Source organism: Engystomops pustulosus, chromosome 2 (assembly GCF_040894005.1).
Source record: "Engystomops pustulosus chromosome 2, aEngPut4.maternal, whole genome shotgun sequence".
NCBI classification, from domain to species: domain Eukaryota; kingdom Metazoa; phylum Chordata; class Amphibia; order Anura; family Leptodactylidae; genus Engystomops; species Engystomops pustulosus.
In genome coordinates this window covers 164,160,775-164,188,758 of record NC_092412.1, presented here as the reverse complement: position 1 = coordinate 164,188,758, position 27,984 = coordinate 164,160,775, and positions in this window count along the sequence as shown.

Genomic DNA, 27,984 nt, shown 5'->3' with positions numbered 1-27,984 from the left:
AGGAGCATCACATCTTTCTGCCATACTGAAAGAGTGTGAGAGCACCATCCACCTGCAGCCTGGGCTTTTTTAAGAGATAGGCTCTGCCCCCCCCCCTTCCGGTACCGCCTCGACTCTTCTGGGTTCACACAAAACTCCAGAAAAGTGGCAAAAAAGAAGGAAAAACTAATTTAAGTAAAGAAACACTCACCCAAGGAGGAGTACTATAATCCCTGGGCTCCTCCTGGATCTGGCGGTGTATAGAGGTTCACGGCCCCGTGGACCGGAAGTACTAAGTACTTTACTTCCGGTCACGTTCTCTGCTGCACACCGGACTGCGGCAAGGTTTAAAGCGCGCCTGCGAGCGCGCGCCCGATCCTAGTAGCGGGAGAAGCTGGCCGACAACGGGTGCAACTCCCTGAATGGAGGCCTCCGTTGGTGAGTATGTTCCCGGACCGCCAATTAACAAACCCCTCCCCTCCAGAAACAGGAAACCTCAGAGGCAGGATAGGAGGAGTGATTTTTAAGCTCAGGTTTCCTGTCCCTGGGGGCGGATCCCTCTCTCTCTGGTTGGTGCCGTCGTTGTGCTGGGGAAAGTCCCATTTGGGGGGGGGGGGACTGGCGCCCAGCCATTAGTAAATGTGCCCCATTATCTCACAATTTGGCATTCAATACACAACACTAAGTTTAAACTTAGTTTTGGTTCCATTTACATGTACTTATACAAGTCTGTGTGTGTGTTGTGGGAAATGGGACCATTCAGACAGATTTGTTGTCTAGCACAAATTCACATCAAGGCAGATTTGTCCAAAGAACAGTCCATAGATTTATTTAACATAGTCCAACAGGAACTCAACAAGATTTCTTCAGCATAATACATAAATAGAATGTCCTTAGTTTCAGGGTAGCAGTACAAAAGGAAAAGTTCAACAATGGCTCTCACCCAGCTTTTCTGGCTCTTGCTCCCACTGTGTTGCCCAAGAACTGCAGTTGGTTTTGCCTTTAGAACAGCACAAAGCAATTCTTGCCTCTGTGCATTTGCTCCTTAACAATCGGAAAACAAACACCTGTAGCTAAAAGGTTCAAGTAACACAGGTAATGGAGTATGGAGGGGAGCCATCAATGCAGGAACCCTGCAACATCTAAACCCTGGATCTAAAGTCCAGTTAAAAAAATCATGGCCCCTAAGACATTGAGACAAGGAACCTTAAAGGGACATACAGGCAGTCCCCGGGTTACGTACAAGATAGGGTCTGTAGGTTTGTTCTTAAGTTGAATTTGTATCTAAGTCGGAACTGCAGCTCCAGCCAAATTTTTTTGGTCTCAAACAATTGGATTTTAAAAATGTTGGATTGTCATAAGAATCAGGATTAACAATAAAGCTTCATTACAGACACCTGTGATAACTGTTATAGCTGATTATTGTAGGCTAGGGCTAAAGTATAGTAAATTACTTACATCCAGAGGTCCGTTTGTAACTAGGGGTCGTCTGTAAGTTGGGTGTTCTTAAGTAGGGGACCGCCTGTACTGCCCATCTGTCACTCTGCCAAGTGATGGTATACATATCCGACTGGCTGTGGCCAATGTTAAATTGCCTCTATCTTATTAACTTGAGGCTTCATCATACCTCTTCCTACCACGTACCCCAAGTACTTTCCCTGTTCCATGCCTATGGTGCACTTCTGGGTTGGCCATAAAACCAGCTTGTCTAAGAAAGCCTAGAATGGCCTGGACCTTACCTAAATGGATTTTCCAGTCTAGACTAAAAATGACTATGTCATCAAGGTAGGCTGCTGCATATTCCTTGTGTGAAATTAAAATTTCATCCATCGCCCTTTAGGATGTGGAAGAGCCTAAGGGCATCCTGACACATTGGAAGCATCCCTCAGGAGTAGAAAGGCAGTTTTTTCTCCTGCCAGTACCCTTTTGTAATATCCAGAGTTGTGATGTAGCTAGCTGGGCCTAGCCTTTCTATCAGATCATCTACCCTGGGCATAGGGTAGGCATCCATGTTGGAAAACTCGTAAAGTTTACGAAAATTATTACAAAAGCGCCAGCTTCCATTTGGTTTCGGAACTAAAACAATGGGGCTGGAATATTCACTTATAGATTTTTCAATTACACCCAAACTAAACATTTTGTGGACCTCCTCAGAGACTGCCTGTCTACGGGCTTCTGGAATTCTGTACGGTTTTACCCTAACTTTAACCTGTGGTCCAGTAATGATTTCATGTTCAACAACATTTTTACACCCTGGCAAGCTCAAGAACATATCCTTGTTGTGTTGTAAAAATTCTTTACATTCCTGTTTTTGGGAACAAGATAAGGTATTGGCAACTGTCACCTTATGATACTCTAATTCGGTAACTAAGGAAGAACTCATTGCTACCAGTGACTCCCTTTCCTTGCATGGCTTAATAAGGTTTTCATGATATACTCATGGTGCTGCCAACTGATCGCTGTCTCCCTGGAACACCCTTTAATTTCTATAATGCTGTTTTCACCCTCCACCACTCTATGATGTTGCCACTATGTTTGGTCTTCTGCTTCATTTCATCTGTCAGAATGAATTAAAAGCTTCAGGATTGATAGCCAAAAGCAGGAGTGGATACAGAACACAGATGGCATGCAAATATCCCATTTACTGGTCATCTCTGTTTTGGATCAAATCCTGTTTATTTTTGGCTGTAGCAATACTGATGATAGATTATTGACTGATTTAAAGTGGACACTGATGGATGAAAAGAAGGGCAAAATGATCAGTGACGTCATTGCAAAATTACTGCTGACATCCTTTCCACTCTTTTGGGGGGTTTCTACATGTATCCGCATTTAATAGAACAGGTTCTTTTGTAATCTATGGAATCATCCGATGTCAAAAAGTGTAAAAAGTGTGCACTCTTTGACGTTATTGTGGGATCTTGGCCCTCAGCTCTGTCATTTCGACCTGCCACAGATGTTACATTGTCAGGCTGCGTTCCCGCTTCACTTATTTGGTGAAGTTGGCCTCTGTAAGTATCCATGGAATTGAAGAGTGAAGTGGTTCTAAGAGCGGTGGCTGTCATGTGCATGTCATACTAAAACACAGCATTGTTAGAAGACCAAACCATGCTCCCTATGCATATTTAAGCATGGTAACACCCTACAGGCTCTCTGCAGCCAGAAAAAAAACAGTTTTTTAACGTGATTTGTCATGATTTGATTAGGGTCGAATCAATTTTTTTTGTAAAATTCAGCGAATCGGTTCGAACCGAATTTCAACAAATTCGCCCATCTCTACTCATTACCTATTTATATTCAGAACTCTCAACATTCCAGTACCCATAAGCTTCTTTTGGAAAGCCCATTCACAGCTCTCCAAATTTATTTGGGCGGGGGAAAAACCCATAATGTGTCTAGTGGATTAATGTCTAGAAAAAAATCAGCTGGGACTGGGATTACCTGACCTAAAAGAACTTCTACTATGCTGCTGTTTTGGACCAAACTCACTACTGGTCGAGAGAAACTTTAACCCCTTAACGACTTGGCAATTTTGCACCTTCCTGACACAGCCCTTTATTTGAAATCTGACGTCTCAGTTTATGTGGTAATAACTTTGGAACACTTGAATATATCCGGGTGTTTTTGAGACAGTTTTTTGTGACACAATGGGGCAGATTTACTTACCCGGTCCATTCGCGACCCAGCGGCGCGTTCTCTGCGGTGGATTCGGGTCTTCCGGCGATTCACTAAGGCAGTTCCTCCGACGTCCACCAGGTGTCGCTGCTGCGCCGAGGTCCGCCGGAGTTCACGATCCGTTACCGAGTGCAGGTAAGCGCGTATCCAGCAGCACTTTTTTTTTAAACCCGACGCATGCATGCTGGTGCCGATGCGCCACAATCCGATCGCGTGCGCCAAAAACCTGGGGCAATTCAGGGAGAATCGATGCAAAACGGAAAAATTCGGGTAACCGTAAAAGCGCGGTTCGGGCCCTTAGTAAATGACCCCCATTGTACTTCATGTTAGTGGAGAAATTTACGTAATATGTTTAGTATTTATTTATGAAAAAATGGAAATTTGGTGAAAATTTAAATTCAAAATTTTTCACTTTTTGGAAAGTTAGTCATATCACCAAAATAACTTGATAACTAACATTTTCCATATGTCTGCTATAACTTGACATCATTTTTCAAACTTCATTTCCTTTTTTTAGGATGTTAGGAGGCATATAGCGTTAGGTGCGATTTTTCAGATTTTCAAAAAAATCGTCAAAACCTATTTTTGCATAGAACTCCCCCCAAAAATGATACCATTTTAGAAACTGCATCCCTCAAATATTCAAAACAACCTTTGGAAAGTTTGTTAACCCTTTGAGCGTTTCATGAGTGTGAAAGGAAATCTAATTTTTTTTATATTTTGTTGAACACTAAATTTTGCGCCTTTACAAGGGGTTAAAAAGGGAAATGCATATCAAAATGTTTGGTGCAATTCCTCCTGAATATTCCAATACGCATTGGGGCAGATTTACTTACCCAGTCCATTCGCGATCCAGCGGCGTGTTCTCTGCGGTGGATTCGGGTCTTCCAGCGACTCACTAAGGCAGTTCCTCCGACGTCCACCAGGTGTCGCTGCTGCGCTGAAGTCCGCCGAGGAGTTCACGATCCATTGCCGGGTGAAGGTAAGTGTGTGTCCAGCGACAGTTTTTTTTTTTTAAATGCTGCAGTTTCTCTCGAATCCGTCAGGTTTTCATAGGCCACGCCCCCGATTTCCATTGCATGCATGCCGGCGCCGATGCGCCACAATCCGTTCGTGTGCGCCAAAATCCAGGGGCAATACAGGGTAAATACTAAGGGCCCGATTCGCGTTTTTGCAACGGGTTAGCAGAATTGTTCTGTTTTGCGTCGATTGTGTCCCTTTACACTGCTGTAACGGTACAGGAAGGTAAACTGTTCAGTTTTTGAAGGACAAATTTTGCTGAAATACTTTTCATGTGTCATACAATTGGAGAGCCCTAATGGTACAAAACAGAGGGGAACCCCAACAAGGGACACCATTTTGGAAAGTACACCCCTTGGAAAATTTAGCAAGGTGTAATATGTGTATGTACCCCTAAAGGTGTATGATCCAATTAGACCCCAAAAAGGAAAAAGGTGAACATTCTCCCCAAAAAGTCATTTTTACCCCAAATAATTGTAAGCTACAAGGGATAAAAGATGAAACAACCCCCCAAAATTTGTAAGAGTATTTCTCCCAAATGTAGAATAGCCCAAAATGTGCATATAAAATATTATTGGGGTGCACTGTAGAAGGAAAGAGTGATGTGTGTCTTTTAGAACCCAGAAATCCTTTACATGTGTCAGGATGCATTCGGAGAGCCCTAGTGTTACAAAACAGAGTAGAACCTTAAAGGTGACCCCAATTTTGGAAAGTACACCCCTTGAAGAAATGAGCACGGTGTAATATGTAGTGCATTGTAATACAAGTGGTGTTGTGAGCATTTTGAACATACAGGTAGTTTTCCAAATATAATGTGCTATGGATGCCCAAGATGGAAATTGCAATTAATTTTGGAATTTTTATAAAAATTTTATTACTCAGGAGTTGTATGGTATATCCTGAAACACTCCTTCATGCAGAGGCCAGGTTTCTCAGGGCAGGTCTCACAATGGTATATAGTGTCCTTCCTTACCCCTCTTTTGGAACAGACTCTGCATCTTTTCTGAGTCCTTCCTTTAGATGCAGTCTGGGGCACTGCACCGGGAAAATGTTGCCCTGGCACAACACGGGGGACATCTAATCCAGAGGTACTGGGGCCCTGTCCTTCCTGTCCAAATATTAATGCCTTAATCACCACTTCTTGATAATGAAGGAATGATCCAGCATGGCCTGCACATTGAAACAGCACGTAAGAGTTGTACAGTGCCATCTGTACAATGTACACGGCCAGCTTTTTATACCATATCTTCGTTTTCCGTAGAGCACTGTACGGCTTCAGCACTTGATCTGACAGATCAACCCCACCCATGTATTTATTGTAAGCCAGGATGCAATCTGGCTTGGGGGCAGCGGTGGTGGTACCTTGTACAGGGGTGAGGGTGCTGGAGTCCCCATGAATAGTGGTCAGAACAAGGACATCCCTTTTGTCCTTATACTTTACCAACATCATATTCTGATTGCAGAGTGCCTTCATGTCCCCGTTTCTAAGTGGCTGCCTAACAAGGAATCACGGGAGGCCTCTCTGGTATTTGCGTACAGTGCCGCACGCTACAGTACCTCTGGAGCTTAAGTATTGGAAAAGTTTAATGCTGGTATAAAAGTTATCCACATAAAAGTGGTAACCTTTATCCAGAAGTGGGTGCACAAGATCCCACACAAGCTTCCCAGTAACTCTTAGGAAAGGGGGGCATTCTGGAGGGCTAATTCGGGTGTCTTTTCCCTCATAAACCCTAAACCTGTGGGTGTACCCTGTGGTACTCTCATACAACTTGTAATTTTGATTCCGTACTTTGCCCTCTTGCTGGGCAGGTACTGGAGGAATTTTAACCTGCCTTTGAAATGTACCAGTGACTCGTCTACACAGATGTTTTGTAAAGGGGTGTTTGCCTCGACAAACTTTGTCCCAAAATGGCCGAGGATGGGCCTAATTTTATATAGAAGGTCAAATGATGGGTCACTTTGATGTGGACATTGTGCATTATCGCTGTAATGCAAAAATTTAAGAATTGCCTCAAAGTGTGGCCGTGTCATTACCGTACGGTAAATTGGGGTACTGTAGAAAACATCAGTCCTCCAATACTGCCTAAACTCTGTTTTTGGAACAATGCCCATGTGGAGCACAAGACCCCAAAACTTCATCATCTCTACTGCATCTACAGAGGTCCACCTCAAGAATGATGATGCAGGGTTTTGTACCAAAAATTGTTGGGCATATAAATTTGTCTGTGACACCATGAAAAAATCAATTACAGTGAGGCCGTCAGTCTCAAACTGAATTCCTGAGCTGCCCACGGACTCAGGAATTTGGGGCACATAATTTTTAGGGGGTGGGATCCATGAAGAATCATTTGCGGGCTGGGGAACATGCTCGGCGGTGGTCCTGGGACGCCTTCTTGAGGGCCCCTCATCACCTGAGGATGAGGAGGGGCAGAAGGAGGAGGAGCAGGAAAAATAAAGAAATGGGGAATCCTCCAGTCTAAATCAGTTTCAGCAAGGAAGGCATAAGCCTCCATTACTGAAAAAGATCTTTGGGATTTATTGGACATTTTTATTGAGGTGGGGTGGGGGCGTGTATAAATGTTGTGCTTTAACACGTGTCAACTTTATTCAAGGGGATGTGTGTGTTGTGCTGATCAGTAAGATGCTACTGATTAGCACTCAGTTGTCGCAGCGCACACACAAGATGGATTGTGTGTGCGCAAAAACTATAAAAAGACAACCCTCTTTTTTTTACCAAAAAAAGCGCAAAAAAAGGAGCCAGTGCTGATCAATAAGATGCTACTGATTAGCGCTTAGATGTCGCAGCGCACACACAAGATGGATTGTGTAGGTGCTCAGAAAAAAGAAAAGAAATAGCTGCAGTATAAAAAGTTACTGCAGCAAAAAATGGGAACTATGTGAGCACAAGTGCCAACCAGTGATGTGTGTCACCGATCTGCACTTGGCGGTCACAGGACACACAAAACTGAGCAAAAACAGAAAAAAAACCCTCCTGTATAAAAAAAAAGCTGAAGCTAAAGCTGATCAGTGATGCAAGTCACTGATCAGTGTTCAGCGTACAGGATGCAACCACGGAGGTGGTGCAGGGGACAAGACGAAAAAAAAAAACTGCGACAAAAAAATGAGGGAAGGGATCAGGGATTGCCAATAGCAGCAATCGTGGACGAGGGGGAGGCAGCCGCCATCTTGCCCCAATCACTGTGTCTATAGACACAGCGATCAGTAGTAGCGGCGCTATACACATTTCTGATGCTATCAATTCAGACCAGCCGATCATGATCATGAACCGGGTGTGTGCGACGAAACCCCTAAGGGACAGTTGCCATCTTGCCGCGATCACCGTGTCTGCGTCGCGTGTCGTTAAGTCACTTCCCGCCGTGCCATACTAGCACGGCGCAAGTTGTGAAGGGGTTAAAAAATTGGTGTAAACAGGAAGAACACCTAAATAGCAACTATCCACTTGCATTTAGATTGTACAACAGCCTACCCAATCTGTCCTCTAATATAGCTATTATTAAAGCAGCAGACCAAGCATGGCAAACACTTCTCTGCAAACGAATTTCAGATACAACACCATTTCCTCTCAGCAGAATACCCCCAGGGATCTATCTACATGGAAGAGCAAGGGAATCAATTGCCTGCCTTAAACATATACTATACTTTAAATAGTGCTCATCAAGATATAACTTACCTATATAACCGAAGGAGACACACATCTATATCTGAGAATACGTAACATTTTAAATGATACCACCCAATCCGTTCTCTACATGGATCAAACAATATTAAATTACCTTGACAAAACCACCTCAAAGCATAGAGGAATATCTTTCTTTTATAAAATGCTGCAAGAGAACACTAAACAAGGAAAACTTCCATAAAGAGATTTACAAAAATCATTCACTCCAGCGCAATGGAAGAGGTCAATATCGACAATTCACTTTCCGTTGTGTTTCACACCAAGAGGCAATAATAAAGAATCTTCAAAGGTGGTACTTCACACCTTCCAAACTAAATATGATCTACCCAGGAATTTCCCCCTCATGTTGGAGGGGCTGTGAATGTATAAGCACGCTAATTCATATCTTATGGGACTGGGGTACCATCTCACCACTATGGGATTCTATCACCAACATTCTATCATACATCTATAAAATAAAAATCAATAAACAAGCTCTGCCGCGAATAGAAATATCAGATATTAATAAAAAACATCAAACAGTCTTATGTCTCTAATACTAATGTCTACTAAACTCACTATCACAAGGCACTGGGAAGATCCCCTCTGCCCAGTAGTGGACAAAGTAATAAGACAACTAAACACCACATGTGCTTATAAGAAATCCATTGCCGCTCAAAGCGGCGGAACGGCCCACGCTGAAGCCCAATGGGAGGCTTGGACCAAGTGCCAATACTATACCGAGTGACCAATCCATTTATAACCATGATACCATACGGCAAGATCACTATAAGTAAAGTACAAAAGACTGTTGTGAAACAGGTTATTTCAGACTTTTTTTTTCTTTTTTTTTTTTAAATTAAAGTTGATGGACGACTTAAGAAACCGGGATCTTGGAGTATTGTCCTTCCTAAGTCGGAGATTTAGTTTAAATAAAGGAGCAATAATACACGTGTTCTTACCTTACTAGCTATCTAGCAAAACTGCATATGTAATGGTGAAAAACATGTAAACTGTACATTATATAAGATATATATATATATATATATATTTGTAAGGTTTTTATTGCTTCAATAAAAAATAAGCAAAATTGAAAAAAAAAATCAATTTCTGAATATATTTTTTGAAGAAGCCACCACAAAAAAGCTAATAAAAGTTAAACAACGGGGTATTGCTCCCCCAAACATAGCGTTACTGCAATTCTTGAGGGTCTGGTTTTTAACCCCTTCCTGACATTTGACGTAATAGTACTGCATCGCGGGAGGTGCATTCCCGCAATTTGGACAAGACGGACAGGGCCCCAGTACCTCTGGATTAGATGTTCCTGTGTTTTGCCAGGACAGCATTTTCCCAGTGAATTCTGCTGCTTCTAAAGGTAGGACTCAATAAAGAGTCTGTTCCAAAAGAGGAGTTAGGATGGACACTATATAATATATATACACTATATAGTTTTATGTTTTTTATTTAATTGGGTTTTCTAATTCCCCTCTAAGTCTATATATCTCCAAGTTCTTTATTTATTTATTATTATTTATTTATATTCCGAGTGCTTTATCATTCTGGAGCCCTGCTGGATTTTCTGGCTAGAATTTAGGATCACATGTTGGGTCTTTCTCGCATCAGGAAATATGGCTTCCTAATCAGAGAGCTGACATTTTACAGTGGCACAAACTGGGCATCACATAATGGGCATCACATAGTGGGCGCCACATAACGTGTGCCACATAACGGGCACTGAACTTTCCAGAAATAATTGCAATTTCCATCTTGGACTCCATTGCACATCATATTTGAAAAGCAACTATATGTTCAAAATGCTAATTTCACCATGTATAATACACTACACCACATATTACACCATGCTAAATTTCCCGAGGGGTGCACACAACAATTAGGGTCACTTTTCGGGTTTTCCTCTGTTTTGGTACCACTAGGGCTCTCTGTGAAGGATTTATGTCAAATTTGGCTTCTAAAACACAAACATCCCTCTTTTCCTCTACTGTGCGCCCATAAAGCATTTTATATGCACATGTGGGGTAATTCTACACTCGTGATAAATAGTTTTACACCTTTTTCAGGGTTATTTCATATATTATCCCTTGTGGCTTACAAAAATTAGGGGTAAAAGTGACCTTTATAGGAAAAATTTTACTTTTCGGATTTATATCACTTATCTGTTTTATACCACTAGGGTTATCCAAATGCATGTCAAACATTTCTTTCAAATTTGGCTTCTAAAAGGCCTCTTTCCTTCTAGTGTGCGCACATACTACTTCTACACTGCTGCTACCATAGACAGATCGTCTCCACATTAGAAAAAGGAAAAGAACATGAAACATCAAGCATGTTTATAGTCATACATGTGCAAAGAGCACCATACAACAGTAGGTTCAAATAAAGTGTAGCATATACCCTTGTAATAGAAAAATTTGAAGCACAAACAGCACATGGCACAAAGAGAGACTCATATCTGTGATAAGATCGAATTTGGGGAACCGCAGTAAAAGGATAGTAAAACCATTTGGCCCAGATGGCATGAAACTACCTATCCTTCTCTCTATGGATAAATTACCACTTTTTGACACGGAGGGTGTTATTCACTGCCTTGATCCAATAACGGAGAGAGGATGGATGTGCATCCATCCAGAATATAGCTACTGGGGCATATTTACTTACCCGGTCCATTCGCGATCCATTCGGGTCTTCCGGCGATTCACTAAGGCAGTTACTCCGATGTCCACCAGGTGTCGTTGCTGTGCTGAAGTCCGCCGAGGTCCGCCGGAGTTCGCTATCTGTTGCTGGGTGCAGGTAAGCGTGTGTCCAGCGACAATTTTTTAAAAAAAATGCGGCGGGTTTCTCCGTATCCGTCGCGTGCATGCCCGACACGATGCGCCACAATCCGATCGCGTGCGCCAAAAACCAGTTCAGGGAAAACCGGCGCAAATCGGAAATATTCGGGTAACCCGCCGTAAAAAAGTGATTCGGGCCCTTAGTAAATGACCCCTAGTAAATGACCCCGTCAGATCTTAGGGTCATCAGGGACAGCCACTCCCATTTTGTTGAACAGAAATTTATGAGCCTGTTCCCAGGACCCTCTAACAACAGGGCAGGACCATAATAGATGGAAGAAGGTTCCTGAGGTCTCATTAGGACCTCATTAAGCATTAAGGACAGAGGTCCAGAAACCCAGGGTGAAATTTACTAACTTTACTAATAGTTAGGTTAGCTTGATGGAGTATATATACCTAGGTCCCTCTGCCACTGTATCCTCCCCAGTGCAGGTGTTAGTTTGATATGAGTAGATAGTAACTTTCAATCGGGAATGGGATATAAGGGCCCTTCCCGGAGCTTGTAGAAGGATAAGGGGACAGGAAAGGAGTTTTCTACCAACTGGATACAGTACGTCTATGGTAACATACGTACACATACAGATGAAAAACGAGTTCATACAGCACGGAAATAGAGGTCTGAAGAAATCATACATTCACATGAAGTCAGCTTGAGGGCGCATTAAGATGGCCATTGTGGGGACGGATGCCTACCTGGTGGCGGTACGTTAGAGCTCTATGTTTCCCTATGTTTATGACCTATAAGCACTATTTACTATGGAAGGGGTGAGCAGACCTGAAGTTGCCCCTCCCCCCACTTTGTTCAAATCAAACTAAATTAGTGTGAAACGTTTGTGCTACATTTGTGCAGCATAAATTTGTGCCGCTATCATTTATAAGATATTAATAAAAGTTTCAATAAGTTTCAGCAGAGGTCAACCAACGTGTCCCCCCCGCCCCCCGGGCAAAATAAAAAAAAATGGTGCCAATCAATTGTACTACGTTTGTGCTGGTTTGTGCTGCTCAAATTTTTGTTTGTGCTGCTTTTGTTTAACACAATTGTAAAGGTCAGCCAACCCCCCCCCCCCACACACACACACACATTAATCAAATCAAACAGACAATAATTAGAATCATCCTAAACGCCTTAACTAATCTAAACATACCTTAAAAAATATAGCAGCACAAATGAAAATGTTTGCTATGCAAACATAGCACTAACGTTTGACACTGGTTTAGTATGATTCAGTTAATGTGGGGTAAGGGGTCACTGTTCGTGAGTAGTTTGCCTACTTCTTCGTTTTCTCATAGAATGTAGTTCCCTGCTATTAGTGGACATTAAGGCTCTGGACATTAAGACGTCACCGGTAGAATGAGGTGGTGGACATGGTAAGCATGAAGCACTAGATCATGGTCATACCATGATGAAGGCACATGTCTAGAATATAATACCAATGGCATTACATGTGCATTAGTGAGAATGAGGTTATTCCATGAATAAGACCTATGGGCCAATGAGTAATACGTATACTGAACAGAGGGGAGACGTTGGCGCAAAGTCGGGGGTCTATATGAATAAATGGTATGGCATAGGTGTCGCTGCTGGTATAATATGAGCCGCCCGAGCTCATAAAAGTGTACAACACAATAGAAGACAAAATAACAATATACCTGCGCTGACTGTGACAACTGATGCAAACAATGATATATGAAGTGAAGAGATGTATTGGCTGGATGGGTAACTAACCTGATTAAAAACAGTCTTCAATTGAGGAGGTGGTGATGATCAGGAAGTTTCTCCGCAGTGTGAATAGTCCCACAAGGATAGTAGGTATCCAATGTAGTAGATGGCTTTTTCTGTGAGCCAAATTTGAAGTCAGTCCAAGAGCAGAGCACTTCAGTGTGGGAGCCCCGGCCGGTGGCTCGACCACACGATGAGTCGAAAGTGAATAGTGACATCACTCTAAGGCTACATTCACACGACCGTATGGAGGACGTATATACGGCCGACGTATATAAGGCCGATATACGTCCTCCATAGACGGCAATGGGTGCATGGTGCCCTACGGGAGCGGTACGGTGCAGCACACGTGCAGCACCGTACCGCTCCGTACCCGGAAAAAGATAGGACCTGTCCTATCTTTCTCCGTAGTACGGCGCCGTGCGCCATTATTTCCTATGAGCCCTGTTTGGTGAACTGTATTCTGGGGTGATGGCTCGGTTCCCACAGAGAGGGCTCCAAATGCCGCCTCTGGCACCCGTGCCATAGGTTCACCACCACTGCTCTATAAGTTAAATTAGCCCACCAATAACTATAATTTATTTTTTTTATTTTTATATCTATATCTTTCTATTTAGATACCGTATATACTTGTGTATAAGCCGAGTTTTTCAGCACAGAGTTTTTTATACACGAGTCAATGATTAAAAAAAAAAATTAATACTCACCCTCCGGTCTCCCCGATGTTCGTCGCGGCTCCCAACGGCTCCCCGTGTCTTCTCTTCTGTCTTCTATCTTCTCTAGCCGGCAGAGTCGCGTCCATGCGATCTTCTGGCCGTCGCACACTGTGATGCGCCGCGGATGACGTCACCAGCGGCGACAGCGCTGCATCACAGTGTGCGACGGCCGGCGCGATCTCCCGGCCAGAGAAGAGTGAAGAGTGAAGAAGCCGCCGGGAGCCACGATGGGGATCTGAAACCGTCGGGAACCGCAACGAACATCGGGGACAACGGAGGGTGAGTATTAAGTTTATTTCTTTATCTGTATACTAATAGGGGCTGCTGTATACTACTGAGGGCAGACTGTATACTGATAGGGGCAGGCTGAATACTACTGGGGACAAGCTGTATACTACTGGGGACAGGCTGTATACTACTGGGGGCAAGCTGTATACTACTGGGGGCAAGCTGTATGCTGATGGGGGCAGGTTGTATACTGATGGGAGCAGGCTGTATACTGCAAGGGGACAAGCTGTATACTACTGGGGGCAGGCTGTATACTACTGGGGGCAGGCTGTATACTACTGGGGGCAGGCTGTATACTACTGGGGGCAAGCTGTATACTACTGGGGGCAGGCTGTATGCTACATGGGGCTGCTGTATGCTACGTGGGGCTGGTTGTATACTACTTGGGGTCTGGCTGGCTGTATACTACATGGGGGCTGGTTGGCTGTATACTACATGGGGGCTCGTTGGCTGTATACTACACCCTCGGCTTATACTCGAGTCAATAGGTTTTCTGAGTTTTCGGTGGTAAAATTAGGGGTCTCGGCTTATACTGGGGTCGGCTTATACTCGAGTATATAGGGTATTCCTTTTCAATTATTTATTTATTTTTTTTCAATTAAACAAAGCCAGGAACATAGCATTGAGAAATTTTAATCTCCAGGCAGAAAATTTAAATGGGCCACCTCCGACTCACAAAGAGTCATCCCACAGCGCTCAACCACCTGTGGAGGAAATCTCTAGGGAACCATTGCTGAGGAATTGCCCTTCCCTTGGGCTTAGGAGGAAAGCCCAACTTCATCTCATCAACAATCAATTAAGAAATTTACGTGATACATAAACAGTGTCAAAATTCAACAAACAACAGACAATAATTTTCATAGCATTATACATGTAATTAGTAAATAACCAGTTGTAAACTACTGATGGAACAGGGAGGGTGGAAGGTACATGTTTCTTTCTTTCTGTAAGAGAGATACAGGACAGGAAGTGACATCTCCTCCTGAGCCCCTTCTTTCTTACATTATTACACTATACACCACCTACATCATCTTCCATCAATACTATAATTCAGACGTTATGGGTCCCCCCCCCTACCACCGTCATGTTCCCCCTTCGCCTATGGCTCCAGAGTTTCACACTGTAAACTGTGTCTGATGAAGGTCCATGATTGGGAACCGAAACATCACATAATTGTTTGCTGTGAAAAATTGATAAAGCCCAAAAACAGTAATTTTGAAAGTGTGACTGGAATCTCTATAACCCTCTCTCATATTGCGACTCCCTTGTCCTATCTTCTGATGTTGCTCCCCTGTCCTCTCTCATGATGTGTCTACCCCTGGTGGACGAAGGGGGCGGCATCATGCAGGTCTCTGATGCCAGCCAGCTAGGCAGGGGTGCACCAACCATACGGTTCGGATCTCCGCGTCTCCAAATACATTGTACCACGGGTCAGCAGCAGAGGAGGCACAGGTCCAGCGGGGTGGTCGGAACCCTGAAGTTCCCGCAGCCGCCGCTCCTGCCCAGTGAAAGGGCCGCCAGATACCCACTGTGTCCTCCAATGCCCGCACAGCAGCAGTGAGGCCCGGGCTGCTGCCTGATGTGCGTGTACACATACAGTCATGGCCATAAGTTTTGAGAATGACCCAAATACAGGGGCGGACTGGGAATTTAAAATGGCCCTGGAAAAAAATAGAAAAGTGGCCCCATCTTATGGGCGGAGTCAAAACAAGTGGGTGTGGTCAGATAATGTGGGTGGAGTTATAACAGACAAATTGTTGGTAGATGGCCTTAATGCAAAACAAGAACATCTTTTGCTAGTAAGTGAATCTAACGTGCAAAGAATGTGACCTGTCGATCAGTAAATCATGTCTTAATTATCTTTCCCCTGTGCCATACATGTAGAATTCAGAGAAAGAATATATTGATACTGCCTTCTATGTACAGGAATAAGGCTACAATAACACATTTAGAATAACACATTCAATCCTGCCTTCTATATACAAAATAAAACTACTACAATACTGCCCCCTATGTACAAGAATATAACTACTATAATACTGCCCCCTATGTACAAGAATAGAACTACTACAATACTGCCCCCTATGCACAAGAATATAACTACTATAATACTGCCCCCTATGTACAAGAATATAACTACTATAATACTGCTCCCTATGTACAATAATATAACTACTATAATACTGCCACCTATGTACAAGAATATAACTACTATAATACTGCCCCCTATCTACAGGAATATAACTACTATAAAACTGCCCCTATGTACAAAAATATAACTACTATAATGCTGTCCCCTATGTACAAGAATATAACTACTATAATACTGCCCCCTATGTACAGGAATATGACTACTATAATACTGCCCCCTATGTACAGGAATATAACTACTATAATACTGCCCCCTATGTACAAGGATATAACTACTATAATACTGCCCCCTATGTACAGGAATATAACTACTATAATACTGCCTCCTATGTACAAGGATATAACTACTATAATACTGCCCCCTATGTACAGGAATATAACTACTATAATACTGCCCCCTATGTACAGGAATACAACTACTATAACACTGCCCCCTATGTACAAGGATATAACTACCATTATACTGCCCCCTATGTACAGGAATATAACTACTATAATACTGCCCCCTGTGTACAGGAATAAAACTACTATAATACTGCCCCCTATGTACAAGAATATAACCACTATAATACTGCCCCCTATGTACAAGAATATAACCACTATAATACTGCCCCCTATGTACAAGGATATAACTACTATAATACTGCCCCCTATGTACAGTAATATAACTACTATAATACTGCCCCCTATGTACAGTAATATAACTACTATAATACTGCCCCCTATGTACAAGGATATAACTACTATAATACTGCCCCCTATGTACAGGAATATAGCTACTATAATACTGCCCCCTATGTACAGGAATATAACTACTATAATACTGCCCCCTATGTACAGGAATATAACTACTATAACACTGCCCCCTATGTACAGGAATATAACTACTATAATACTGCCCCCTATGTACAGGAATTAAACTACTATAATACTGCCCCCTATGTACAAGAATATAACCACTATAATACTGCCCCCTATGTACAAGAATATAACCACTATAATACTGCCCCCTATGTACAAGGATATAACTACTATAATACTGCCCCCTATGTACAGGAATATAACTACTATAATACTGCCCCCTATGTACAGTAATATAACTACTATAATACTGCCCCCTATGTACAAGGATATAACTACTATAATACTGCCCCCTATGTACAGGAATATAACTACTATAATACTGCCCCCTATGTACAGGAATATAACTACTATAATACTGCCCCCTATGTACAGGAATATAACTACTATAACACTGCCCCCTATGTACAAGGATATAACTACTATAATACTGCCCCCTATGTACAGGAATATAACTACTATAATACTGCCTCCTATGTACAAGGATATAACTACTATAATACTGCCCCCTATGTACAGGAATATAACTACTATAATACTGCCCCTTATGTACAGGAATAAAACTACTATAATACTGCCCCCTATGTACGAGAATATAACCACTATAACACTGCCCCCTATGTACAAGAATATAACCACTATAATACTGCCCCCTATGTACAAGAATATAACTACAATAATACTAAATATATACACAGAAGCAAACATAAAAAAAATCTGTATTTATCATATACAACTACAGAAAACACATGAGATCCTTACCTATTGCATCCAGTGACGTATCCTCTGATTGTACTTGTTCCTCATCTTCTCCATTAGTTCCACCATCACCTTGTCTCTTCCTCCAGGTACACAGCTTTCCTGCAGAGTTTACCATACAGACGTCTTATGTGCTGCACTTTCCTATTGTCCCTTCTTCTGCTACCACCAATACGGTGCCCCAAATACTGTAATAGAACCCCCTGAAATATTAGCACCACACATATAGTGCCCCATAATGTAACATACTGTAATGGTAAGGATAATTTATTTCTTCTTTCTCTCCTTTAACCTCCTTAACCCCCCCCCCCCGACCCACCCCAGTATTGATAGAGCTCCTACTATGACCCAGGCATAAAAATAATGGCCCCAGCCTACCCCAGACATATAATAATGTGCCCAGCCCGTCCCAGACATAGAATTAATGCCCCATGCCTGCACCAGACATAGAATAATGTGCCCAGCCCGCCCAAGACATATAACTAATGCCCCCTGCCTGCCCTAGATATAGCATAATGCCCCCCCCTGCCCCAGACATATTATTAATGCCCCCTGCCAGCCCCAGATAAAAAATAAATGCCCCCCGCCACAGACATATAATTAATGCACCCTGCCTGCCCTAGATATAGAATAATCCCCCCCCCGCCCCAGACATATTATTAATGCCCCCTGCCAGCCCTAGATATAGAATAATGCCCCCTGCCCCAGACATATAATTAATGCCCCCTGCCAGCCCCACATATACAATAATGCCCAACCGCCCCAGACATATAATTAATGCCCCCTGCCTTCCCCGAGATAAACAATAATGCCCCCTGCCAGCCCTGGATATAGAATAATGCCCCCCTGCCCCAGACATGTAAGCTATGCCCACTGCCAGACCCATATATACAATAATTTCCCCCCCCCCCACCCCAGACATATAATTTATGCCCACTGCAGGTACTATTGATTATGTTAAAAGTTTTAGGGAGTGCGGACAAGGACCGACCAGCCCACCAGGAAAATTCACGGTGGGTACAATGGCCAGTCCGCCCCTGCCCAAATATTATATTTTCACATGATCTGTTGCCCTCTGGTTTTTATGTGTGTTTGTCAGATGTTTTTTTTAAAAAAAGCTTTTATTGACAGTTAGAATGAGTGAATGCAGTAAGTCAATATTTGCAGTGTTGACCCTTCTTTAGGACCTCTGAAATTCTCCCTGGCATGTTCTCACTCAACTTCTGGATCAAATCCTGACTGATCACTGAAACAGTGTTAGCTGCTCCTTTTAAGGCAGGCCTGCAATGAAGTTGAAATGTGTTTTGGGGTAAAAAGTTCATTTTCTAGGCAAATATTTACTTTGCAATTAATTGCTGTTAAGCTGATCACTCTTTATAACATTCTGGAGTATATGCAAATTGCCAACTTTTGGCCATGACTGTAGCTAGAGTTTCCACTTCAGCTCTAGTACATCTGTAAGCAGCAGGACTGCTGCTACATCTGCCCCTGTTACATCTCTCCCCCTCTGGTCTGCCAGATGTGGGGGGACAGATGTGTGGTAGGTTGAGGTGGAGACATGTAGCAGAGCTGCGGTGGACACTTGAACTTTGCTACATGTCTTTACTCAGCACAATGTATTTATTTTATACTATATGGCGGCGCACTGTATATATTTTATATTACAGGATGGCACGCTGTATTTTATATTACACGGCAGCAAACTATGTATTATATACTATATGGCGGCACATTGTGTGTATTTTATGGTATATGGCGGCACGCGTTGTATATTATATACTATATGGAGGCTTGCTGTATATATTATATACTATATGGCGGTACGCTGTATATATTATATACTATATGGAGGCACGCTGTATATATAATAAACTATATGTATTGTATATGTGTATTTCATATTACATGGCGGCATGCTTTATGCAATATAAAATATATTACATACGCAGTATATAATACATACTGCGTGCCACCATATGCCATATAATACATACAGCGTGCCGCCATATGCCATAAAATACACACAGCGTGCCGCAATATACCATAAAATACACACAGTGTGCCGCCATATCGTAAATTTTACATATTTTACAATATGGCGGCATACTGTATATATTATATGCTATATGGTGGCATGCTGTGTGTATTTTATGGTATATGGCGGCACGATGTATATATTATATGCTATAGGGCGGCACGCTTTATGTATTATATGGTATATGGTGGCACGCTGTGTGTATTATATGGCGGCACGCTGTATGTATTATATGGTTTTATATGGTGTATGGCGGCATGCTGTATGTATTTTATGGTATATGGCGGCACGCTGTGTGTATTTTATATTACATACGCAGTATACAATTCATACAGCCTGCTGCCATATGCCATATAATACATACAGCGTGCCGCCATATAGTATATTTTACATATTTTAATATATGGCGGCACACTGTATATATCATATACCATATTGCGGCACGCTGTATATATTATATACTATATGGCGTCACGCTGTATGTGTTATATACTATACGGCGTCATGCTGTATATATCATATATTACATAGCAGCACGCTGTGTTAATTTTATGGTATATGATGACACGCTGTATATATTATACACTATATGGTGGGACACTGTTTGTATTTTATGGTACATGCCAGCAAGCTGTATGTATTATATGGTATATGGCAGCACGCTGTATGTATATTATATGGTATATGGCGGCACGCTGTATTGATTTTATATTATAAGGCAGATTGTTGTATGTATTTTGTTCTTTGTGGAAGCTCGCTTTGTTCATTATATAGTACATGGAGGGATGCTCTACGTATTTTGCATTGCATTGCAAATCAAACCAATATGATTGGGTCTGGTCCTGACACTTCTTGATATATTACATATATGAAGTGGGGGCATCAGGCAACAGCAAGGCTAGGTTCACCCCCTTCTGATTTCCCACCACCCTTCTGATCTCTGGCTCCCCTATCCTCTCTCATATTGTGGATTCTCTCTTACAAATTTCTCCCATTTCTTATTTTGGCTCCCCAGTGCTCTCACATATTATGGCTACCCTATCCTCTCTTTAATGATCATAGTATCATAGTATATAAGGCTAGAAGGAGACGCAAGTCCATCAAGTCCAACCTTTATGATGTATGCGCTTATCCCACAGTGATAGGATTAGCCTTGACCAGTGCCATTAGACACTCCATTTTTACAAAAGACATTGCATTCAATTCACTTGCACTATCACTATCACTCCTGTCAATATTTACAGCCAAAACTCCTGACAGGAAGGTCCTCCCACAGGTCCTGGACTGCCTAGATACTACACATATACACTGCAACATGGAAATAGTGGAGAAAATAGGATATGCTCACAGTACAGTACGGTGGACAATACAGCCATGTAAATGATTGACCGTATTGCCCATTGAAATAAATGTGGCCATATGCCATCTGTATGAAAACGGTATAATGTGGCTAGCATATTGACATTTTCATACGATCTTGTGGACAGGGCCAAGGTGTCTTGCATCCAGAAACACTTTTCATCATCATCAATCCATGCAGAAGATCATTGAAAAAGATTTCAGGCCCGTTCTTCATGAGTTGTCAGATATCAAGCTAAGGCTGCTTTTATACAGCCATAAGCTCCCCTGGCCGTAGCACCAGCTCTGTGGTCCTCACCCCTCCTCTCTTCTCTCCATAGCGATGCCTCCAGGCCCCAAGAAAAGGCTAAGCCCCAGTGAGGGATGTTGCACATACATGGTTCAGTATGGTACCACACATATGTGGTCACCATATAGCCACTGTGGCAGCTGTGTTAAAGCAGCCTTAAGGAGAGACAAATAGGGAACAGAACTGAACAACTTAAGGAAACACAATACTCTCTCATTACCTTTAGAGAAGCTAAAAAATGTGCCTTACACAGATGTCAATCCCACCTTAACAGTATGTTTTTTTGATATAGAGGATCAGGACAGCAGGGGGAGGAGAAACAACCCTGTAGCTATTCCTAACTTCACTATACAACTCTGAAGCCCATTGCAACCAACTGATCAAGCCACTTGGAAAGCAACTTAGAGACATCCCGCAGCGATCTATTCCTCAAGAAAGCTAGAGAGGGAGCAGCTTTATTGCATGGAGATGCAAAAATATCTTTCCTCCAAGAAACCTCTCCAATCACCTTGAACAAGCACCGTCAGCTGAAGCCGGTTACAGAAGTTCTTTGGGCCTGACAAATCACTTATCATTGGTTATTTACATTCATGTTCTTCAATGTTCTACAGCTAATCCACAGACCAGATAACCTGCTTCCTCTATGCGATGACTTTGGTCTTTATCCCCAAACAATCCTGGATATTCATGCAGGTTCATGCCTTATTATTCAGCCCACCATCAGCGCATTTATCTCTCTACTTCATATCTCCAATTTGTCACTAATGCTCAAATAGGTCACAATGGGCCTTTGAAACAAAAATTAAATCTCAAAGCTGTAAAAGTATATCTATGTAGTAAGTACAGAGTGGTAATTGAGGATCAGTAAATGTGGGATAATAGATTTGCAACACCCCTACCAAAGCAGTGTCTTGCAAAACTAAACTCCTCATTCTCCAGTTTCTATAAATGGTAATGCAGCTGTATAATATCTGCAAGGAGTGTTAATTACTGTGACCAGTCAAATGTCATGTTTAACCCCTTTAACAACATGGCCCTTTTTTTTTTTTTTCATTTGCATTTTTCACTCCCCACCTTCAAAAATCTATACATTTTTTTATTTTTTCACGGAAAGAGCTTTGTGATGGGTTGTTTTCTGCATAACAAATTACACTTCATAGTAATGGTATTTAATATTCCATGCTGTGTACTGGGAGGCGTGAAAAAAATGCAGTGAAAATGGTGACAAAAAGCATTTGCGTCGTTTTCTTGTGGGCTTGGATTTTACAGCTCTCACTGTGCGCCCCAAATGACATGTCTACTTTATTCTTTGGATTAGTAGGATCACAGGGAAACCAAATTTGTAAAGGTTTTATAATTTTTTCATACATTTTTTCATACCTGTACAAAAACTTTTTTTTTGATTTTGCCATTTCTGGCACTAATAACTTTTTCATACTTCGGTTTACGTAGCTGCGTGTGGTGTCATTTTGTGTGACTTTTTATGAAGTTTCCAATGCTACCATTTTTAGGACTGTAAAACCTTTTGATCACTTTTTATTGATTTTTTTATATTTTTCAAAATGGCACAAAAGTGCCAGTTTCGACTTTGGGTGCTATTTTCCGTTAATGGGTTAAACACAGTGAAAACCCGTTATTATGTTTTGATAGATCAGACATTTTTGGACGCGGCGATACCTAATGTGCTTATGATTTTTACTGTTTATTTATAGCAGTTCTAGGGAAAGGGGGGTGATTTGAATTTTATGCTTTTTTAATATAATTTTTTAAAACCTTTTTTTAATTTTTACTATTTTTCCTCATAGGGTACTTTAACCCTAGGTTATCTGATCAATCCTATAATATACTTCCATAATACAGTATGGCAGTATATGAGGATTTTCCACCTCATTTATTAAAATGTACTAATTGCACATTGTATTGAATGGGTTAAAACGAGACAGCCTTGGGTCTTCGGAAGACCCAAGGCTGTCATGGCCACTGATCACCGCTCCCCGATGACATCACGGGGAGCGAAGATCGTCACCAAGATGGCGGCGCCGAAGCACCACCATCTTGGTGATAACACGGGCAATTGGTGCTAGCACCGATAAAGGGTGTTACAGGTAGGTCTTTGCTGCAATATGCAAGACTTAAAAGCTATGAAGAGGGCTCAGCCCGCACATGTACCTGCACCCAACGCACGCCCTACTATTATGGCGCGGGTCAGTAAGGGGTTACTTGTATTGTACAGAGGTGCTGGTTGGATAACCTGAGCTGGGTGTCTCCCAAGGAAATTTTATAAAAGCCTTTTGGGGTGAAAAGTTCAGGATTCTTTCTTCTATGAAGGACATGTGTCTGAAGCTGACTGCTCAGCCACATGGCTTACAACTAGGACCTCCAGGTCCCTGAGTCCAGAGCCTGCCTTAGAATACTGCATAGCAACTCTTCACCCCCAGCCTGAAGCTGACTATACCAGGCTGTTTGCCAAACACCATCCAACCAGAATGCTTGAACCAATTGAATTGTTCCCCGATGTTGTGGCCATTGCCATGTTCTAGAATAAACGATTTGTGAGTTTTATGGTTGACATTCCTTGACTCCAAGTGATCCCTGCATAAGCTGCTAACATCAAGGGTTCCCCATTTACTATCAACCAGGGAGAATGATCCTACACGTGCAGCCTATCACTTTTTTCTTGCAAATCAACATGTCGGATACCTGTCCGACATGGATGAGGCCTGTTTCCCTGGTACCCAGCGACCGTGACACAGACTAGCGAAAGGCCGCTCTCCCCCACCCATTCAGGTACCTAAGGGTATCCAGCTGCCCTTAAGCCCAAAAAGATTATGCCCCAGTGGGAGATGTTGCAGAATTCCTGACCTCCATGCATACTAAAGGGCGATACTTTTCAGCCATGTGATGGATTAGCACATGAATACTATAAACTATACTTACAGATTTAAGATAACCAGCACAATTTTTGGTTGATATATTTATTTATGAAAAAAGGGTGAATGTGGCAAATGTCTTTTAATTTTTTATTTACCAATTTCAAAATGTTCTGTTTTTCAAACTGATAGTCTTACTACCCAAATGAGGTACTATCTAACATTTACCATATCTCAGCTTTTGTGTTTGCATAATTTTATAAGTGTCCTTTTGTTTTATTACTATGCTGAAAAGATTACAAATCAAACTGAATTTTTTCAAATTCTCATGAAAATTTTAGAATCAATTATTTTAGGGACCATTTTATTTCTATAGGGGTTTTGGTAGTCTTTTTAATAGAAACCCCCCACATATCACTCTGTTTTATAAACTTCACCACTAAAACTATTCAAAACACCATGTAGGAAGCTTGTTTAGCCTAAAAGTATTTTACAGAGCTTCTAACAAAATAAAGGTTTGATTTAGAATTTACTAATTTCAGCATTAATATGTTCATTTAGCCTTAAAATGTACCCACTACATTGTGCAGTTTCTTCCGAGCCCCATATGTGGATGCAACCTGCTGTCTGGGCACATGGTGGGGTGCAAAAGGGAAGGAGCACCATGAAACTTTTGCAGGGAAGACATTTGCAGGCAATGTTCAGATGTTTCGGTAGCAATCCAAAGGCTCCACCTGCGATCACATGTTGAGGTAATATTGCATTTCCTTCGCATTGAGTTAACACGTTGGAAACCTAGTGTTACTTCAACATGTGATCACAGGTAAAGTCTTCAGATTGTGTTTCAAAACGCAACCAAAATCCAATGTGTGGATGCGACTTCAGGTACCACAAACCCCTTATGATTCCATTTTCCTTTTTATTATGTGGTACAGGGGGCATTTTAACCACTGCCATTTTATTTCTTGTTTATCGCTACCCACTTTAACAAAATTAATAACTTTTTTATTTTTCTCTGTATATAGCTGTAAAAGGGCCTATTTTCTGTGTAACAAATTGTACTTCCTATTGACAGTCTTTTAAATCTCATGCCGTATACTCAGAAGTGGAAATAAAGTGCAAAATGGGGTAAAATTGACAAGAAACCGCATATGCACCATTTTCTTGTGGGCTCTCTTTTTAAGTCTTTCACTGTGCGCCCAAAGTTACATCTCTAATTTATTCTTTGGGTCAGTACAATTACAGGGATACCAAGTTTATATAGGTTTTATTATTATTAAATTTTAAAATTTTAAACCTTTATAGGATTTATTTTTTCATTTTGCCATTTTCTGATGCCAACAACTTTCATACTTAGGTGTACAGTGCTGTAAAGGATGTCAATTCCTCCTGGATGGACTGATGTCTTCATTGCTACCATTTTGGGGACAGTGTGCATTTGATCACTTTTTATTCAACTTTTATGTGTTGCAAAATGGCAAAATTGACGATTCAGACATTTGGGTGCATATTTCCGTTTTAGGGTTTACCATTGGGAAAAACTGTGTTTATATTTCTATACATTGGGAATTTTGGGATGTGGTTTTGTTTTATATTTTTCACTTTTTTAATTATATATTGTTTCATGTGTGTTGTGGGCTTTTGGGACATTTTATTGAATTTCATTTTTAATTTATATTTATTTTGTATTTATTACTGTAATGCTGCATAATAATCTGATCACTTGTTCATACTAATGCACTGCAATAACCATGTATTGCAATGCATTAGGAATGTCAACCTATGCACTTGCATAGGCTGACAGGCAGACTCCTCGGTCCAGCCAGGGACTGGATCAAGCAGGCTTTGCCTCGGACAGACCTAGGAGCCTTCAATAGGTCCCTGGCTGTCCAGCAAAGCAGACACAAGGTGCCAATAGGAGAAGGTGGGAGCCCCCTCCCTTACCAGGCATATAGATCCCGAATTCAGAGCATTGACCACAAGTTCTAATGCGTTAAACAGTCCGGATTGGAATTCATGCCACATTAAATTAAGCATTTGCTCCACTTTTCAATCTGACTTTGCACTAGAAAGAGAGTAAAAACTGATTGCACATGTATTTATAATGGGGCAGATTTACTTACCCGGCCCATTCGCGATCCAGCGTCTGTTCTCTGCGCTGGATTTGGGTCCGGCAGGGATTTATGATGGTAGTTCCTCCGCCTCCTGCGCTGAAGTCCGCTGGAATGCCTCGAAATACACCGGCCTATCCTGGATGAAGGTGAGTGAAATTTTCGCGACACAAATTTTTTTTTAAATTCGGCGGTTTTTTCCGAATCCGTCGGGTTTTCGTTCGGCCACGCCCCCCGATTTCCGTCGTGTGCATGCCGGCGCCGATGCGCCACAATCCGATCGCGTGCGCCAAAATCCCGGGGCAATTCAGGTATAATCGGCGCAAATCGGAAATATTCGGTTAACACGTCGGGAAAACGCGAATCGGGCCCCCCAATGTGTCTGACACAGAAAAAAATGCACCGAATGGGGCGTGTTAGTGCTAAGTCGAAGTTTGTGTCATATTTATAACTGATGTCTGTCACGATTCTTTGGCTACAATTATTTTTTGCTTCTAAGACCCTGCACTGGAGATCCACTCAACATCTTTTTCCTGCCCATTAGGAAAACAAAGTGTCACAACTTTTGTTAGAGTGAAATCATCTCCTTTTATAATAGCAAATGTGCAAAATTCCATAATACATGGTTTCCCTGGATCAATATTCTGAGTCCCCCCATGGACCCTCTTTCCCTCTCACTCTCTCTCCTTAGTCTTTTACTAAGATTCCTATGTCAGTTATTCTTCTAACGTTTATTACAGTTTACACAAGACTGCATTGGTTCTTTGAAATTGTGTACCTATGTTAGTCTCATCTTTTGTTGATAACTGGATTATTGTTTACATGCTTAGACCCCAATCAAGGTAAAACACTGAACCTCACACCTCCAGGTGCATGATCAAGAGGAACGGAGGATAGTTCGCACTTACTTGTCTGGTCAAAACGTGGTAAAACTTTTTTGATTCAACTGGAAAGTACAGCACTCAATTAATACAGCAATGAAAAATGTAGATTTTAAAAACAGATTCCCATAGTGTGGGCCAGAAAAGTGTTTTACTAGATTTGACAGATTTTTTTTAACTCTGTGTGAGTGTAGAGTAATTAAAATGCTCTCATATCCTCTTTTTTAACATTCTACTCATGCATCCCACATAATCTAGGTTACAAATCACACAATTTACTACGTTCTGTGTTTTGCAGTTTATGATCTCTTTTATAAAGTACTTGGATGCAAAACTATTGCAATTAGAAAGAAATCCACATAAAGGAGAGTTTCTATAGGTGGTGACCACAGACCATTTCTTTGTTCTCAAACTGTTTGGCTGCTGTTTTGGGTACTTTTACATTTTGTCATTGCTCTCAACTCTAGAAGTAGCACCAGGCGGTGTCTATGACCCACAGAGATTTCTCAGGTAGTGCAGCTCTTCCAGAATGGCACATGGATCTGAGCTGCGGCAAAAAGGGTAGCTGTGTATGTGAACACAGCGTCTATAGCATAGAGCAGAAACCTGGAATACACCAGGAGACATGGTAGGGGGCATAGTAACAGGAGGAGCAGTGCCAGTGCCCTGCAACATGACCTGCAGAAGGACACTAATATTCATGTGTCTGCCTATATTGTCAGAGACAGACTCCACAAGGGCG